This window comes from Oncorhynchus keta, chromosome 32 (genome assembly GCF_023373465.1).
Source record: "Oncorhynchus keta strain PuntledgeMale-10-30-2019 chromosome 32, Oket_V2, whole genome shotgun sequence".
Classification (NCBI taxonomy): Eukaryota; Metazoa; Chordata; class Actinopteri; order Salmoniformes; family Salmonidae; genus Oncorhynchus; species Oncorhynchus keta.
In genome coordinates this window covers 4,428,454-4,447,287 of record NC_068452.1, presented here as the reverse complement: position 1 = coordinate 4,447,287, position 18,834 = coordinate 4,428,454, and positions in this window count along the sequence as shown.

Here is an 18,834-nt window from a genome sequence, read left to right as displayed (position 1 = left end):
CGGACCCCTCGCGTCAATTTGTGGTGGAAGTGGACGTTTCGGATGTTGGAGTGGGGGCCATCCTGTCCCAGCGATCTGCCCAGGACCAGAAGCTTCATCCCTGTGCCGTCCAGTCCCATCTCAATCCTGCTGAAAGGAACTACAATGTCAGCAACCGAGAACTCCTGGCGGTGAAGATGGTGTTGGAAGAGTGGAAGTACTGGCTGGAAGGAGCAGAACAGCCATTCCTGGTATGGACCGATCATAAAAACCTGGAATATGTCCATACAGCCAAGTGCCTCAACTCCAGGCAGGGCCGGTGGGCCCTCCTGTTCATCAGATTTAACTTCACCATCTCCTACCGCCCAGGGTCAAAGAATGTGAAGCCTGACGCCCTCTCCCGCCTATACAGTTCCTCTGCCACACCCTCGACCTCTGAAACCGTTCTTCCTACCTCATGCCTTGCTGCCACTGTGGATTACCACTGGGGTATTGAGAACCACAACGCTCCCAGCCTGGATCTGAAGGGGGCCCAGTTAACCGGCTGTTTGTCCCTAATCCAGTCCGGTCCTGGAATGGGCTCATTCCTCCAGGCTGACCTGTCATCCAGGGTCCCGTCGTACACTAGCCTTCCTCTGACAACGTTTCAGGTGGCCCACAATGGTCCCTGACATCTCTGCCTTCGTCGCCGCATGCACAGTGTGTGCTCAGAACAAGACTCCACGGCAAGCTCCTTCTGGCCTCCTACAGTCACTACCGGTCCCTCATTGTCCCTGGTCTCATAACTCTGGACTTTGTCACTGGGCTCCCTCTGTCTGATGTACTGTGTACTGTCACTCCCTGATCTGTTTCACCTGTTCCTGTGATTGTCTCCACCCCCTCCAGGTGTCGCTTATTTTCCCCAGTGTATTTATCCCTGTGTTTCCTGTCTCTCTGTGCCAGTTCATTTTGTATGTTTAGTCAAGTCAACCAGCGTGTTTTTCCCGTTCTCCTTTTTCTAGTCCTCCTGGTTTTGACCCTTGCCTGTTTCTGTACCCGCCTGCCTGACCATTCTGCCTGCCTTGACCACAAGCCTGTCTGCCACTCTGTACCTCCTGGACTCTGATCTGGTTTTTACTTTTTTGCCTGTCCACGACCATTCTCTCACCTACCCCTTTGGATTATTAACCATTGTAAGTCTCCAACCATCTGCCTCCTGTGTCTGCATCTGGGTCTCGCCTTGTGCCTTGATAGAGAGTGAAAGAGAGCTGGGGAGATGGAAAGGGGGAGAGTTTGACCTATGACCCACAAGTTAAATATGTCCTCCCTCTTCAACCTGATCTCTTCAAGCTGTGTGGTCTTCATTTCCACCCGTCATTGGATGCTTTATGACCTTTAACCGAGCCTATAGAGATAATATGTATACAGTGAATACATTCATTCAACGTTAATTCAACATTTGGGATAGAAATTGTAAGAGTTGAGTCTGTGTTGTGAAAGCGTTTGAGAGGTAGTGTAAGGAGGATGTTGTTTTTACCTGACAACTGCAGCCGTGGTTTTGAATGTAGCAGAGACACATGCTACCTTAAGATGTTTACGTTGGCGGCAGTTGGTGTTCTGGCTGTTTACTTGCTGTCAATGGCAATTCCCTATTTGGTGGAGGTTGAGAAACTCCATGGAAGCCATCTGGTAAACCACTCTAAACAAGGCAGATGACATTGTTATGGCATTGTTCAAACATACATACAGCACAGTCGGTTTCCCTACCATATTCAAAACACGTTGTAGGTAGTTTGCCCCCGGTGATGCGTTGTGCAGACCTCACTACCCTCTGGAGAGCCTTACGGTTGAGGGCGGAGCAGTTGCATGACCACCTCAACCTGAGGACTTTAAGGTCCATCCAAACATCTCAAAACATACTGGAAGTTTAAAGTGATGTACACCAATTTAGTAGGGAAGTAAATATAGGGACATTTTCGGAAGGGAAAACAAGTGTCACTGTGTACATTGCCTTCAAAGTATTGACACACCTTTACTTTTTCCACATGTTGTTGTGTTACAGCCTGAATTCATAATCGATTCAATTGAGATGTTGTGTCACTGGCCTACACACAATACCCAATAATGTCAAAATGGAATTTCAATTGATTTCACCATGAGGCCAATGGTGACTTTAAAACAGTTACAGAGTTTAATAGCTGTGATGGGAGAAAACTGAGGATGGATCAACAACATTGTAGTTACTCCGCAATACTAACCTGAATGAAAGAAGGAAGCCTGTACAGAATAGAAATATTCCAAAACATGCATCCTGTTTGCAATAAGGCAGCAAATCTATGCCAAGACATGAAAATGGCTGTCTAGAAATGATCAACAACCAGCTTGACAGAGCTTGAAGAATTTAAAAAAGAATAATGTTCTAATATTGTACAATTCAGGTGTGCAAAGCTCTTAGAGACTTACCCAGAAAACGTCACAGCTGTAGTTGCTGCCAAAGGTGATTCTAACAAGACTTTAATTTTCAATACATTTGCTAAAATGTCTAAAGACATGTTTTCACTTCGGAAGTATTTCGGGTATTGTGTGTAGATGGGTGAAAAGAAAATCTATTTAATCAATTTTGAATTCCGGCTATAAATAATGTGGAATAAGTCAGGGGTGTGAATACTTTCTGAAGGCACTGTGTGCATTTACTGGGCTCAGCTCAAAGCAACCTGTAGCTGGGAGGGAGGTAGTCAACATGGACACACACTTCCTCAGGGCAACACACTGAGAGGTGATCTATTGGAGTTGGGTGACAGATACTGAGAATGCCTGGGCCTAAATTCAGCCCTCCACTTCATCAAAAACATCCTTCCTCCCTGATCTGGGTGAGGGATATGTCCACTTCTCTTGACGGCTGGGAGCAAACAAGCCATGCAGCGTGTCACACTTAAATATCTCCCCCTGTCTGGCGAGAGATACATTCACATAGAGGAAGGAACGCACGCACACACACACACAGGTGCACGCCGAGGTGCACACACACACACACACACAGGTACACGCCGAGGTACACACACACACACACACACACACACACACACACACACACACACACACACACACACACACACACACACACACACACAGGTGCACGCCGAGGTTCACACACACACACACACACAGGTGCACGCCGAGGTACACACACACACACACACACACACACACACACACACACACACACACACAGGTGGGTGAAAACACACACACAATCATAGTGTGACCCACATACCAGGCAGCTGCATAGAAAATGGGAGGAGAGGAGAGCAGAGAAAAGCACCAGTTCACTCCAGCCCCTTGTGAATCTACTAGTATAAATCTCACTCAGCCATCCCTTCCCATGTCCCACTCCACACCATTGCAAACGGCAGCCTGCATGAGAGGAAAGTCCCGACCTTTATTTATTTGATCTATCCTTTATTTAACCTGGCGAGTCCCACTGAGATGGTCATCTGGTTGATTCTCTAAGCTCATGACTACATAATGCTCTGTACAGTACAACAGACCTATACAACCGTAGTCAGTCAGCCAATCAGATGGCTATTTAACACACATGACCGGCCTAGATGCAGTTTCTATTGGGAAATGTCGAGCATTCACCTCCCTTCTCTCTCACCTCTGCTGCTAAATACTACTCTGTTCCCACCTCTAATTACTACGCCTTTAAATCAAACCAGAAATGAATCCATTTCATTCTCTTCGCCCAATTTAACCATCCATCCTCTTACTTACGCCCACCACAGGGTTATCTCTCTCTCTGAATGAGACTTGAGAGTAGTTTAAAGATTCTCACTACTTTCCGGAGAACTAGACCCGCCGTGACTGTCTCGTTATCTTAATGCTGGCGTCCTAGAGTATCCCACAAAGCCGGGGCTCAGTCGGATCACAAGGCCTCTAGACTGCCTGAACCTGAGGAGGAAGAGAGAAAGAGAGGAGGAAGAGAGAGAAAAAGGAACGGAGATTAAGAGAGAGAGAGAGAGAGAATAGAGAAAGTGTGGTGTGTTCATGCTATCCTCTGTTAACCGGGGGGGGGGCATTTGAGGATACATCACATATCACTACTCTGTATGCTAATTGGTTGCAGCCTCTGTTCCTCGGCAGCCAATCCCCCGTCAACATCTCAGCAGACACCCAGGGTCGACTTGCGTGTGTGTGGGAAGGTGTTCTGTCGGATATACAGTATCTTCAGAAAGTATTCATATATACCCTTCCACATTTTGTTGTGTTACAGCCTGAATTCAAAATGGATTCAATAGATTTTATTCTCACCCATCTACACACAATATCCCATAATGATAGAGTGAAAACATGTTTTTAGAAATGTTTGTAAATGTATTGAAAATTAAATAAAGATATATCTAATTTAGATAAGTATTCACACCCCTGAGTCAATACCTGTTAGAATTGCCGTTGGCAGCAATTACAATGGTAAGTATGTTTGTGTAAGTCTTAAGAGTTTTGCACACCCGGATTGTGTAATATTTGCACATTATTAAAATAATTCTTCAAGCTCTGTCAAGTTGGTTGTTGGTCATTGCTAGACAGCCATTTTCAAGTCTTGCTATAGATTCTCAAGCAGATTTAAGTTATTAACTGACTTGCCTAGTTAGATAAAGGTCAAATAAAAAACATAAGTCAAAACTGTAACTAGGCCACTCAGGAACATTCAATGTCGTGTTGGTAAGCAACTCCAGTGTATATTTGGACTTGTTTTAGGTTATTGTCCTGCTGAAAGGTGAATTTGTCTCCCAGTGTCTTTTGTAAAGCAGACTGAACCAGGTTCTACTAGGATTTTGCCTGTGCTTATCGCTATTCTGTTTATTTTTATCCTGAAGAAACTCCCTAGTCCTTGCTGATGACAATCATATTCATAACATGATGCAGCCACAATGCTTGAAAATATGAAGAGTGGTACTCAGTGATGTTGTATTTACCCCAAACATAACACTTTGTATTCAGAACATAAAGATGATCTCTTTGCCACATGTTTTACTTTAGTGCATTATTACAAACTGGATGTATGTTTTGGAATATTTGTGTTCTGTACAGGCTTCCTTCTTTTTCTTAAAAAAAAAAAAACATTTATTTTTGCATTTTCCAATTAAGAACATTCAAAACAAAAGTGAAAAGATATTAGACAACGATAGGACAAAGTGACAGTAACAGACGAGCGTAACAAAAATAAATAATCATTATAATTATATAAACAAACATACAATAAGAAAAAAAAAATAACGAGACATTGGATCACCTGCGACATATTATACATTACGTGTGAAACATTATGTGAGGATTATATATAGATTCAATCAATGAGATGTGGGGGGAGATTCTCCATATAGTCAATAAAAGGTTGCCAAATTCTGTAAAATGTCTTTAACTTATTCCTCAAGCATTAAGTGATTTTCTCCAAAGGGATACAACTATTAACTTCCGATAGCCACATTGCAACTGGCAGGGAGGAATCCAATTTCCATTTCTTGGCAATCGCTAGCAATATTTCTGTTAGCTTTATAGTATGGCTTTGCCTAAGATTGGTGTTAGTAAAGTTACCCAGTAGACAGACCTCTGGGTCAAATCAAATCAAATTTTATTTGTCACATACACATGGTTAGCAGATGTTAATGCGAGTGTAGCAAAATTCTTGTGCTTCTAGTTCCGACAATGCAGTGATAACCAACAAGTAATCTAACTAACAATTCCAAAACTACTGTCTTATACACAGTGTAAGGGGATAAAGAATATGTACATAAGGATATATGAATGAGTGATGGTACAGGGCAGCATACAGTAGATGGTATCGAGTACAGTATATACATATGAGATGAGTATGTAGACAAAGTAAACAAAGTGGCATAGTTAAAGTGGCTAGTATTACATAAGGATGCAGTCGATGATATAGAGTACAGTATATACGTATGCATATGAGATGAATAATGTAGGGTAAGTAACATTGTATAAGGTAGCATTGTTTAAAGTGGCTAGTGATATATTTACATCATTTCCCATCAATTCCCATTATTAAAGTGGCTGGAGTTGGGTCAGTGTCAATGACAGTGTGTTGGCAGCAGCCACTCAATGTTCGTGGTGGCTGTTTAACAGTCTGATGGCCTTGAGATAGAAGCTGTTTTTCAGTCTCTCGGTCCCAGCTTTGATGCACCTGTACTGACCTCGCCTTCTGGATGATAGCGGGGTGAACAGGCAGTGGCTCGGGTGGTTGATATCCTTGATGATCTTTATGGCCTTCCTGTAACATCGGGTGGTGTAGGTGTCCTGGAGGGCAGGTAGTTTGCCCCGGTGATGCGTTGTGCAGACCTCACTACCCTCTGGAGAGCCTTACGGTTGAGGGCGGAGCAGTTGCCGTACCAGGCGGTGATACAGCCCGCCAGGATGCTCTCGATTGTGCATCTGTAGAAGTTTGTGAGTGCTTTTGGTGACAAGCCGAACCTCTTCAGCCTCCTGAGGTTGAAGAGGAGCTGCTGCGCCTTCTTCACGACGCTGTCAGTGTGAGTGGACCAATTCAGTTTGTCTGTGATGTGTATGCCGAGGAACTTAAAACTTGCTACCCTCTCCACTACTGTTCCATCGATGTGGATAGGGGGGTGTTCCCTCTGCTGTTTCCTGAAGTCCACAATCATCTCCTTAGTTTTGTTGACGTTGAGTGTGAGGTTATTTTCCTGACACCACACTCCGAGGGCCCTCACCTCCTCCCTGTAGGCCGTCTCGTCGTTGTTGGTAATCAAGCCTACCACTGTTGTGTCGTCCGCAAACTTGATGATTGAGTTGGAGGCGTGCGTGGCCACGCAGTCGTGGGTGAACAGGGAGTACAGGAGAGGGCTCAGAACGCACCCTTGTGGGGCCCCGTGTTGAGGATCAGCGGGGAGGAGATGTTGTTGCCTACCCTCACCACCTGGGGGCGGCCCGTCAGGAAGTCCAGTACCCAGTTGCACAGGGCGGGGTCGAGACCCAGGGTCTCGAGCTTGATGACGAGCTTGGAGGGTACTATGGTGTTGAATGCCGAGCTGTAGTCGATGAACAGCATTCTCACATAGGTATTCCTCTTGTCCAGGTGGGTTAGGGCAGTGTGCAGTGTGGTTGAGATTGCGTCGTCTGTGGACCTATTTGGGCGGTAAGCAAATTGGAGTGGGTCTAGGGTGTCAGGTAGGGTGGAGGTGATATGGTCCTTGACTAGTCTCTCAAAGCACTTCATGATGACGGAAGTGAGTGCTACGGGCGGTAGTCGTTTAGCTCAGTTACCTTATCTTTCTTGGGAACAGGAACAATGGTGGCCCTCTTGAAGCATGTGGGAACAGCAGACTGGTATAGGGATTGATTGAATATGTCCGTAAACACACCGGCCAGCTGGTCTGCGCATGCTCTGAGGGCGCGGCTGGGGATGCCGTCTGCGCCTGCAGCCTTGCGAGGGTTAACACGTTTAAATGTCTTACTCACCTCAGCTGTAGTGAAGGAGAGACCGCATGTTTTCGTTGCAGGCCGTGTCAGTGGCACTGTATTGTCCTCAAAGCGGGCAAAAAGTTATTTAGTCTGCCTGGGAGCAAGACATCCTGGTGGGTGACTGGGCTGGGTTTCTTCTTGTAGTCCGTGATTGACTGTAGACCCTGCCACATGCCTCTTGTGTCTGAGCCGTTGAATTGAGATTCTACTTTGTCTCTGTACTGACGCTTAGCTTGTTTAATAGCCTTGCGGAGGGAATAGCTGCATTGTTTATATTCGGTCATGTTACCAGACACCTTGCCCTGATTAAAAGCAGTGGTTCGCGCTTTCAGTTTCACGCGAATGCTGCCATCAATCCACGGTTTCTGATTAGGGAATGTTTTTATCGTTGCTATGGGAACGACATCTTCAACGCACGTTCTAATGAACTCGCACACCGAATCAGCGTATTCGTCAATATTTTTATCTGAAGCAATACGAAACATGTCCCAGTCCACGTGATGGAAGCAGTCTTGGAGTGTGGAGTCAGCTTGGTCGGACCAGCGTTGGACAGACCTCAGCGTGGGAGCCTCTTTTTTAAGTTTCTGTCTGTAGGCAGGGATCAACAAAATGGAGTCGTGGTCAGCTTTTCCGAAAGGGGGGCGGGGCAGGCCCTTATATGCGTTTCGCGGAAGTTAGAGTAACAATGATCCAAGGTTTTACCACCCCTGGTTGCGCAATCGATATGCTGATAAAATTTAGGGAGTCTTGTTTTCAGATTAGCTTTGTTAAAATCCCCAGCTACAATGAATGCAGCCTCCGGATAAATGGTTTCCAGTTTGCAAAGAGTTAAATAAAGTTCGTTCAGAGCCATCGATGTGTCTGCTTGGGGGGGATATATACGGCTGTGATTATAATCAAAGAGAATTCTCTTGGTAGATAATGCGGTCTACATTTGATTGTGAGGAATTCTAAATCAGGTGAACAGAAGGATTTGAGTTCCTGTATGTTTCTTTCATCACACCATGTCTCGTTAGTCATGAGGCATACGCCCCGCCACTCTTCTTACCAGAAAGATGTTTGTTTCTGTCGGCGCGATGCGTGGAGAAACCCGTTGGCTGCACCGCCCCGGATAGCGTCTTCCCAGTGAGCCATGTTTCGGTGAAGCATAGGACGTTACAGTCTCTGATGTCCCTCTGGAATGCTACCCTTGCTCGGATTTCATCAACCTTGTTGTCAAGAGACTGGACATTGGCAGGAAGAATGCTAGGTAGTGGTGCGCGATGTGCCCATGTCCTGAGTCTGACCAGAACACCGCTACGTTTCCCTCTTTTACGAAGTCGTTTTTGGGGGGGGGGGTCGCTGCATGCGATCCATTCCGTTGACCTGTTTGTAAGGCAGAACACAGGATCCGCGTGGCGGAAAACATATTCTTGGTCGTACTGATGGTGAGTTGACGCTGATCTTATATTCAGTAGTTCTTCTCGACTGTATGTAATGAAACCTAAGATGACCTGGGGTACTAATGTAAGAAATAACACGTAAAAAAAACAAAAAACTGCATAGTTTCCTAGGAACGCGAAGCGAGGCGGCCATCTCTGTCGGCGCCGGAAGAGGGAATGCAACCCTGTGAATTGAGGATATGGTATCGCATACCCCCTGCCAGAAACCGTGTAGTTTTGAACACTGCCAAGTAGAATGGAGGAATGTTCCTTCATCTGAGCCACATCTAAAACATAGGGAGGAGATATCTGGGTTGAACTTGTGCAGTCTAGATGGGGTGATATAGAGCTGATGGAGGAAATTAAACTGGATCAATCTGTATCTTGAGTTCAATGTGGATGTAACACCGTCCCTGCATAGGTCACTCCATAGATCCTCATCAAGATCAATACCCAGATCTTTCTCCCATCTAAGTCGGGGTTTATCTAGCCCAGGCAGTGTTAGTCCTGACATAAGAGCATTGTAAACACGGGAAGACTTCCTTCTTTTTACTCTTTTCATTCAGGTTAGTATTGTGGAGTAACTACAATGTTGTTGATCCATCCTCAGTGTTATCCTATCACAGCCAACTCTGTAACTGTTTTAATGTCACCATTGGCCTCATGGTGAAGTCCTGGAGCAGTTTCCTTCCTCTCCGGCAACTACGTTATGAATGACCCCTGTGTCTTTGTAGTGACTGGGTGTATTGATACACCATCCAAAGTATAATTAATAACTTCACCATGCTCAAAGGGATATTCAATGTATGCTTTTTAGATGGCCTTTGTGAGGCATTAGAACACCTCCCCGATCTGTGTGTTTGAAATTCATTGCTCGACTGAGTGACCTTACAGGTAATTTGTATGTGTGGGGCACAGAGACGAGGTAGTCATAAAAAAATAATTTTAAACACTTATTGCACACAGAGTCCATACAAATTATTATGTGACTTTTTAAAAACATTTTTACTCCTGAACTTATTTAGGCTTGCCACATAAAGCAGTTGAATACTTGACTAAAGACATTTGAGCTTTTCATTTTGAATTAATTTGTACAAATTTGTAAAAAAATCCACTTTGACATTATGAGGTATTGTGTGTAGGCCAGTGACACAAAATCTCAAATGAATCCATTTTAAATTCAGGCTGTAACACAACAACATGTGGAATAAGTCAAGATGTGCGAATACTTTCTGAAAGCAATGTATCGAAATATTTCGAGAAATCACCTTTATATGGTTATGTCTGACACTTTAAGCGTTTCTCAGCCTTTGACAGAGGCGTTAACCTGGTTTTTATTGGTATCTCATAATTGAAAACCAATTATCTTATGTTATGTTAAAAGGCCTTTGTGTTAGCTTAGCTGGAAAGTGTTTCACTTGTTGGAACCGGTTCTTTTTAGAGGGTTCATGAACGAGGTAAAGTTGAGTTAAATTTACTGCACTACATTCATTTTCTTCTCTCTCCCTCTGGGAACGGAGACGAGTGTTTACTCAATACAACTTCGTTATTAACTTTATATATCTATAATGGCCGTGGTGGAGGCTGCTAACATTTCAAAAGACTGCAGTTGTGTGGTGTGTTACATCATAAATATTTCCCTTCTTCAGAAGAAATCTACAGCCATATTCTAGAGATGGTGGCATGCATTGATGCAACAGTTGGCTACTGAATAAAACCTATTTATTGAGAAGATGAAGACAATGAAGATGAAGATAAACATTAAAAGACGAAGGCAGGAACCACCCGGAATAATCTAAAGCAGTGGTCACGTACCTTTTTTTACTAGGCTGATGGAGCCTACATCTGATGGTCAGTCTCAGCGGAGGGAGACAACAGCAGACTTATGGGCCTCCTCTGACACTGACCAAAAAGGGACACAGTCTTCAAATCAAATGTTATTTGTCGCATACAACAGGTGTAGTAGACCTTAGTGAAATTCTTACTTACAAACAACAATGCAGTTCAAGAAATAGAGTAAAGAAAATATGTACTAAACAAACTAAAGTTAAAAAAAATATTAAAATAAAAAAATAACAAGAAAATTGCATATCGGTGAGGCTATATACAGGGGACACCGGTACAGTGTCAATGTGCGGGAGCACAGGTTAGTCGAGGTCATTTGAAAGTGACGATGCATAGATAATAAACAGCGAGTAGCAGCAGTGTAAAAACAAAATGGGAACACATCGCATACCTGGCATGCAGAGCAGCTGAATCGGGTGCACCTTCCAACAACAGAGTGAGACAACAAAAGAAAAAAATCAGAACCCAAGGCTTATTGTTGGGTTTTTTACAGAATATTTGGCGATCGACTAGGAATGCCTTGGAGATCGACCTGTTGATGACCGGTCCAAACAGGGTTTCGATGTAGAAGCGCTGTAAAGCCACTTTACTCCACTACAAACTACAAGGGAAGTCAAGGAAGTCAAAAGATCCTAGTGGGGGATCAATACCAGTGTCAACTCTAGACTCCACATGACCAAAAAAACATCCCCACAGTGTGTGACGCCTCAGATCCCGCAGAGCTATGTGCACAGGAACTGGCCAAGACACAGACTTGTGGAATAACAAAAAGCAAAGTGGGCAACGAAACATGTTGTCCACAAAATAAAAAGACATTTAGGTGTCGTGAAAAAAACACTTGCCCTCTTTGCTTACACATGGGCAGCACTGTTGGTTTTGGAGTTGTATGGATGACCAGGCCAAGGGTTTCCATGTCCTGGAATGAGAGAGTGGCTCCAAGAATGAGAAGGCACATCACTAGCTGCTTGGGCAAGGGTCTTCTGAGGTCTGCCTTGTCACATTGTGATCCACAGACATCAATCTAGTGCCAACATAAAAGATCTCTTTGTTCGGCCCTGTAGAACAGTTGTGCCACACACACATTTTCCCCCTGAAATGGACTATAAATGGATTTAGCTTCTCCTTCAAGATGAAGGGGGTTTGCCAACAGAAAGACCAAAGAGGAACAATCATGTTTTCTCTGTGATTTGAAGGAGCTCCATTGACAGTTTTGATAGAGGGGCGGAAGACTAATTTTAGAGGGGTTTTGAGGAAGATGGATTTCCCCTTACGGTCATGTCGTCCTATCAACTGAGCCAGCCTGGACAAAGAGGACTAGACTGTGGGTCTTCAAGATGTAACCTTTCATGCTGTGCTGTTGAAACCATGAAAATCTCATTAAGTTCACTGGCCCTACTCAGTCCTTGAAGACTGCAGGAGGCCATTGAGGTAGCAAGGTTGTCTCCCCTTAGTCCTTTCCAACATGCTGTGCAGAGATTTGAACGGTTGAGCATCTGTGGCTTACTCTGTGAAGTCTGTTTTAGCGTAGAAGTGGTCTGTTAGTTACTGAATGACAGGGATTTTGTGCATTCTTGCCAATACAGACCCCTGCCATCATTAGTTTACTGTAAACACTTCATTCAATGGCCACAACCATATCTAAAGCATCATCAGACACATGCCAGTCACCCAACGGAGTGCTGTGTACATTGCACAATGCACGTTGGGGGCCTCCTGGTTTTGCAACGCAAACTAAGAGAGCCGGCGAGGTTTGCTAACATGCACCGTTGACCCCAAATTGCCAGAAAACAACTACAAATCTGTCAGCACCTCTCCCATGGCTGGTTGGCGAGGACAAGGAGGGTGGAGAAGTATCTAAATGGTCTTCCATAATATTTGCGATGAATGAGGCAGTTTTCTCTGAGACAGGACCACTTCGGGCTTTGAGGTCCTATATTCACAGAATGGAAACACACAAGCACTGAAGTTAGCACTGAATATGAATATGAGGTATGCATATAGGCAAACAAACTCACCATGACAAACACTGGAAAAGGTTGGCCCGCCCATTAGCCTACAAAGGATTCATTCCATGCTTTGTCGGCGACTCAGCGCACAAGCCTCCACGCCATATAGCAACTTGACATTCCAGTCCATATGAACCAAACCAAACATTGGGTTAAAGAGCCATGGAGTGCAGCATTAGTGTACACAGCCATAAGTCTAGAGATCTAACCAAGATAAAAAAAAAAATGGACAGGAGTCCTGATTAAAAAGGCAGGGAAAGCCTGGGACAACTGTTTACCTGACCTTTCAACTCCTCCTCCTAAACTCAGGCTCATTGTGCAACATTGTGCTCTGCGTCTTGGTTGTTTACAATGGTGATATATAGAAGCGGATTAAATTGTTGCCTGCTGTTAAAATACATTGGATTTGTTGATGCTGGTGGGTGGACTCTGTTTAGTGAACACTCCAATTAAACACAATCAGGCTATTTCAGAATGATGGGGATTTACCAAGGCAGACCGTATTATAAACACTAACCAGGTGATTGGGAGAGAGACATTTAATGAGGAGTAATTACTGGAGGAAATTACCATTATGGAGATGCAACACATGGTTAAGCCATGGCTTAGTCGTTCTATTTACTCTGGGTTGTCCCTATCATAAAGTGTCTCAGAGTAGGAGTGCAGATCTAGGTTCAGTTTTTTTTTGCCTTTTTTAGATCATAATGAATATGATTGTATGGACAGGGCGGGACCTGATCCTAGATCAGCACTGCTATGAGATGCTTTGTGAATACGGGGCCAGGTCTCAGACTCAGTAGCCGGTTGACTGAAATCAGGTGGGAAGAGTTTGTTTATAAAGGGGGATACGGCGGAGGGTGAAGGTGTGCTCCACTTTCTCGCCCGGCCTCTCTGCCTTTGTGTCGGTGTGTTTGTGCAGGATTTGAGTGGCTCTTCAAGTGTTTGAGCTCCATCCGTTAGGCCAAGACACCTTAATCATGGCACCCATAGTCAGTGAGATCTAGGCCCATGCTGCCACTGAAGGGAGCCTGGGCTCGTCCCATGGGTGTGGCCTTCTCTCCTGTTGAGTCATGCATCACACAACATCAACCCCCCTTCATGGAGACACACACACCATAACCCCCCTCCACACTCACATCACACAAGACATGCACATGACGATATATGCACACACTGCACACAATACTCGCATCCAACACACACCAGCCCCCACCTGTCTCCCGACCAGCCCTCCACCGTTGGCCATTTATCAACACCTGAATCACCACTCACAGCTCGGCGTCTTTAGGCCTGATGACTCACACTAGAGGGGGCGCATAGAGAGTCCATGGTGCGTGTCATACAGGTAGTTCTCGCACCACTCGCTTTCTCTTTCCGGAAATGTTTGTCATCATCACTCAATTAAGCTTGGTTATTCGAAAGGATTTCTCCAATGACAGTGCTGGAGGAGGAGCATCATCACTCAAGAAAGAAACAGGAAGAACTGGACAATAAACGGCCCAACTGACCTCCCCCTCCCATCTAGACAGTCACCGGAGACACTTCCCAAATCTTCAAGACTTTTGTAATGGAATATTTTGACAGCATGCAATGCTTGATTCCTTTGCTGGAGTTGCAGAGCGTCAAACCTGCACCGACTTGCTGTGCTAGAAAGTCATTCATTCAATAAGAAGGGGGGCATGACTTTGCTTCAAGGTGCGAGGACAGGAATATACTGCTCTGTTCTGTTCCTCTTCAAAGGAAACCAATGGCCCTTAGCCGTCTTACCACTGCCATTACCACTGTGTCTAAGGACAGACTTCGACAGAGCCTCAGAGCCTAGTAGAAGCACAGTGTCTGTCCTGTGATAGCTGTATGAGATTCCACATGCTCGGAGTAATTCCTCCCTCCCCCCTCCTCCCTCACTCCTTGTGCGGTGCGTGGCCCTGAGTCATCAGCCCAACCAGGCCCCCACACTTTCCTTCACAGCCCCTCTCTGGCTGTGGCGAGGAGGACGGCGGATTCACCGACCAACCGAGGATTCGCGATCCTCCCAGAGGAAACTCACCGAATAGCCTCCGAAGGCGATGACTCACCCCCACGGAGGAGCACTCCTCTCCGTCTCCTCCTCCAGCCAGCCTCCCCCTCTCAGACAGTTCTCCAACCCCGCCACACCCCAACCCGGATCAGATCAGAATCCTCCGCCCGTCTCTCCGTCTGGCCCTTGGCGCAAAGTCAAGAAACTGAAGGACATATAGCTCACTTGTCTGCATGTTAAACAATGGAGACCGGTGAGATAATTACATCCTAAGGCCAGCCTGCAGGGTACTCAGCTATCATTAGTGAGGATGAAGATGTCTATAGTTCTGTCTGGGCAAGGTGTGCTGTGATCTTGAATCATCCCACTCATCTAAAGTATCGTGATGCTTTCCGAGCCGTGAACTTCGGATAAGAACGCCTGTTGCATCTACCTAGAGTTGCATCTAACTAGATTGGTTTGACTAATTCATTGACAAGTTAAGGAAACACCCCGACGACGGCCGCAATGTCGAAATGCGTCAGTCGGGAATAATAAATAAGCATTTTCTATTCAATTTTCAATGCCCTCCAATTTGTTCCAAGATTTGTCTGAACATCTTTCAGGGACTTGACCATGTGACCAATGGATTTCATAGAGCTTGTAACATGTCCGTAAGAGTGCGTGGCCCATAACACAGAGACTTGTTCTTATAGGAGATTCTGTTGACCATTGCAAGAGCAATAAGGATTTTTAGGGGCATTATGACTGGGTTAATAAAACACAGCTGCCCCTAAAAGTCCCTCACTTTTCTTGCTGCCTTTTTCTCATTCTCCCTCCCTCTCTCTCTCTTTCTCTCTCTCTCGCTTTTTCTCCCTCTGTCTTATGTCTGATCCAACTATTTTGAGATTGAACCGTAGCGTTCACTGGCTTGTGGACTGGCTGAGGAGTGGGTTCTCAGCTTGGATTAGTTGGGTATCAGCAGAACCGTGGCTGGATCGTTCGGAACAACAAACAGAGGCGAAAGAAGAACCAACCAGCCTGTCGATAGGCCAACACATTAGACTTTTGAGCTTAAACGGACGGGGCTAGAGGGCTGCATATTTCACACAAAGCAATTTATGAATTGTATATTTATAATGGCTGAGTTTTGTTGGGATTAGCGTAGGCGTTTTAAAAGGGGTTGAATGAGTTCAGAGCTTCAGTCTTTCTCAGAAGGGTCCCTAGTCTAGTTCATTAGCTCTTCAGCTTTATTGCAGCAGACAAGGTAAACACGACCTAGGCCAGTTGAATTAGAGGAGTTTGCTGTATTCACAATTACTACATAATGACAATATATTACATATGTTATGGCTTTAGGAATGGCTGTGTTTAAGTTGGAAACTCAACAAACAAATCCAATGGCCTGACATATCTTGAACAAGCATTTCCTGGCATACGCTCACACATGTAGCGTAGGCCCAGGCCTAGTTACAGCTTCAGCCTGGGTTAGAGACTGATATGGTCTAGTTAAAGTGACTGCAAAGACTATTGCAAGTAGCGAGATGAGTGACTGGACCTGGACCAATGTAAAATTCCATTGAGAAAGGCTTGTTAGGCGGTTGCAACGAGCACGGTTTATATCCTAACTTAAATCAGCACTCTTGGTGGATATCTGAGATATCTAGCATAGCCATGGTGCTTATTCAATACAGGCCCAGGACTGTGTTTACCAGCCTTCCGAGCCTTCCTACTTAGGCCCTCTATGCTCGCATACTCATTCGTACTGGCTGTTAACCTGGTTGGTGTTGAGGAGGAGTTGTGTCATGCAGGGTTTTTGATTTAGTTTTTGGAGTGAGTCATCTCATCTTTATGGTGGTAGGATGTAAATCAGCATATGCCTACATATATCTTAAAGTGACCTGAAACAAAGAATATGAATGTTAATGATAACTTCTCACTTAGTTTGAGGGTGTCATATTTTTGATTCGTTTTTAAAAATATTTTTACTCAATCTAAACTTGAAACTCAGCTCACTCTTGAGGATAAATTCTATAGCATTTCTCCAGTTAGAAGATAATGTTTCACAAATGCTAATCGTCAAGGTTTATTGTATTTCGTCCTTATACTGATGATAACAAACAAATGAAGTGTTAAAGTAAGTACACTGATGTGTAAAATAGTTCAACTGAGCTGCCACCTGACAGCCGCAGTTTTATCACAACTGTAGTTTAAAAATGGCAGGCTTGTATAAACGACGTCTGTGTTCAAGGAACGAGAAGAACACCCGCCTACTTAAACTTTATAAAACAGCACCGTAAAGAAATGTATTGATGCCATGCATTTTAGCCAGATGGTGAGATAGTAGGCCTAAATAGTAGAGGCTGTAATACAGCACTATGGCAATGATCATTATACTTCGACGTATAATAATTAGATAGTATTGCATCCATCTTTAAATAAAACACATGCTTCAGCATATGTCTTACCTATTTGTCATTTGAGTATGTAGATGTCACCATCAGCATTCCTAATATTAATTACGTAAAGCATTTAGAGTTTAGATGCTAAATTCCCTGGTGGGGGTATGTGGACTATGGCATTCGCTGGTGAAAATATGTCTGAGACTAATTTTGGTAACTGACTTCACTGCTACTTTTATGACTAACACACTTTAAGCTTATTAGAAGATGGATTTTTTTATCCCCCTCAGTTGAATGAATCTCTTATCTTAGACGTACAAACTATTCTCAAGTAGACCGTTAAGAGATGTCATAAAAGTTATTGCATCTTTGCACGAAGACGTTGTTTTTTTATGGGCCAAGACTATTTCCAAGATGTAGGCCTGATAAATGTTGAGAATAACACATGAAGGCCTATCATAGAGATTTAAGCCCACGTGTCACATGTAGAAAAGATATGGACTTGATGTGATGTCATCTAAAAGTAGTTATAGATCGGCGTTGTAAAAGGGTATTAAATAATTGTTTTGCTGACTTGTCATCATGTCTTAGGACAATCTTATTATAACAATGATCAAACACTCTCAATTTGACCGCTTCACTTCTAGAATAAGGAACAATATAGGCTATATATTGTGTGTTATAATTGATATTTTGATATCAATCCCCGTGTGGGCCTGTGCGTTTTTCCAAAAGTTATACACTTGGTTAGGTAGTCCATATTCAGGGGAATGTTCAGTGCATGTCGTCTCCCCAAATTGCATTAGTGCGAAATTGTACACAAGTAGAAAACCTATATTTTGTCAGTTCACTTGCAATATCTTCTGAATGTGTTGGTCACATGAGTCAGAAACTGGGACTTTGTAGGCCAGTTGAATGAATGAGGACTCACCTTGCCCGCAAAGACCCAGCCTCTGGCACACACTGATTTCAGAGCACTCTATAATTGTGTGATGAATTGTGGCTTGTCCTTGATTTATAATTGCATGATGAATATGACGAACAAAATAGCCTAAATCCTGGTAGTTTAGCATTCATTCAGTATATCTTATTCAAAAACGCAGTTGGCACAAATGATTTGTTCCAATATTGTCGACTACTTCCTACCCAGACAAGAAGGCGCAACAATCAATTCAAGAAGTCTACAGAACCATAATATTCACTGTTTGACTGAGCTAACGTTGTCTTTACCTGATATTCTCCAAAGACACAAACATGTTCTGCATAAACACGCAACACGGTAGGATCCGTGATGTCTCGTCCGCATCCCTTGGACTGCAAGATGACTTCGCGCAAAACCCTCGCTTGATGAGGAGTGTATGGGAGAGATTGGCGATGTGTGCGAAGTTGAAGTTCGCTGCTGCTCATCACACCACCACCGCCCCTCTTTTTGATCAGTGGCGCTGGTATTGCACAATCCCCAAATTTAGAAAGAATATCCTTGGGGACGAATTGCACAATTTTCTTTCAAAATAACTTGAAATGTTTTCTCCTAAATAAGAAAAACGCAACAGTGTAGCACTCGTGCCACGATGCCAGTGATTCTCCTAAGCTTCTTTTCATGGATAAATGCGATGTTTCCCAGTCTGAGCGACCCCGGTGCGCTACGCACCGCCGACAGTTCTCAAAATATCCATTCTCTGTAAACGGACTTGCTGATGTTATTGCCC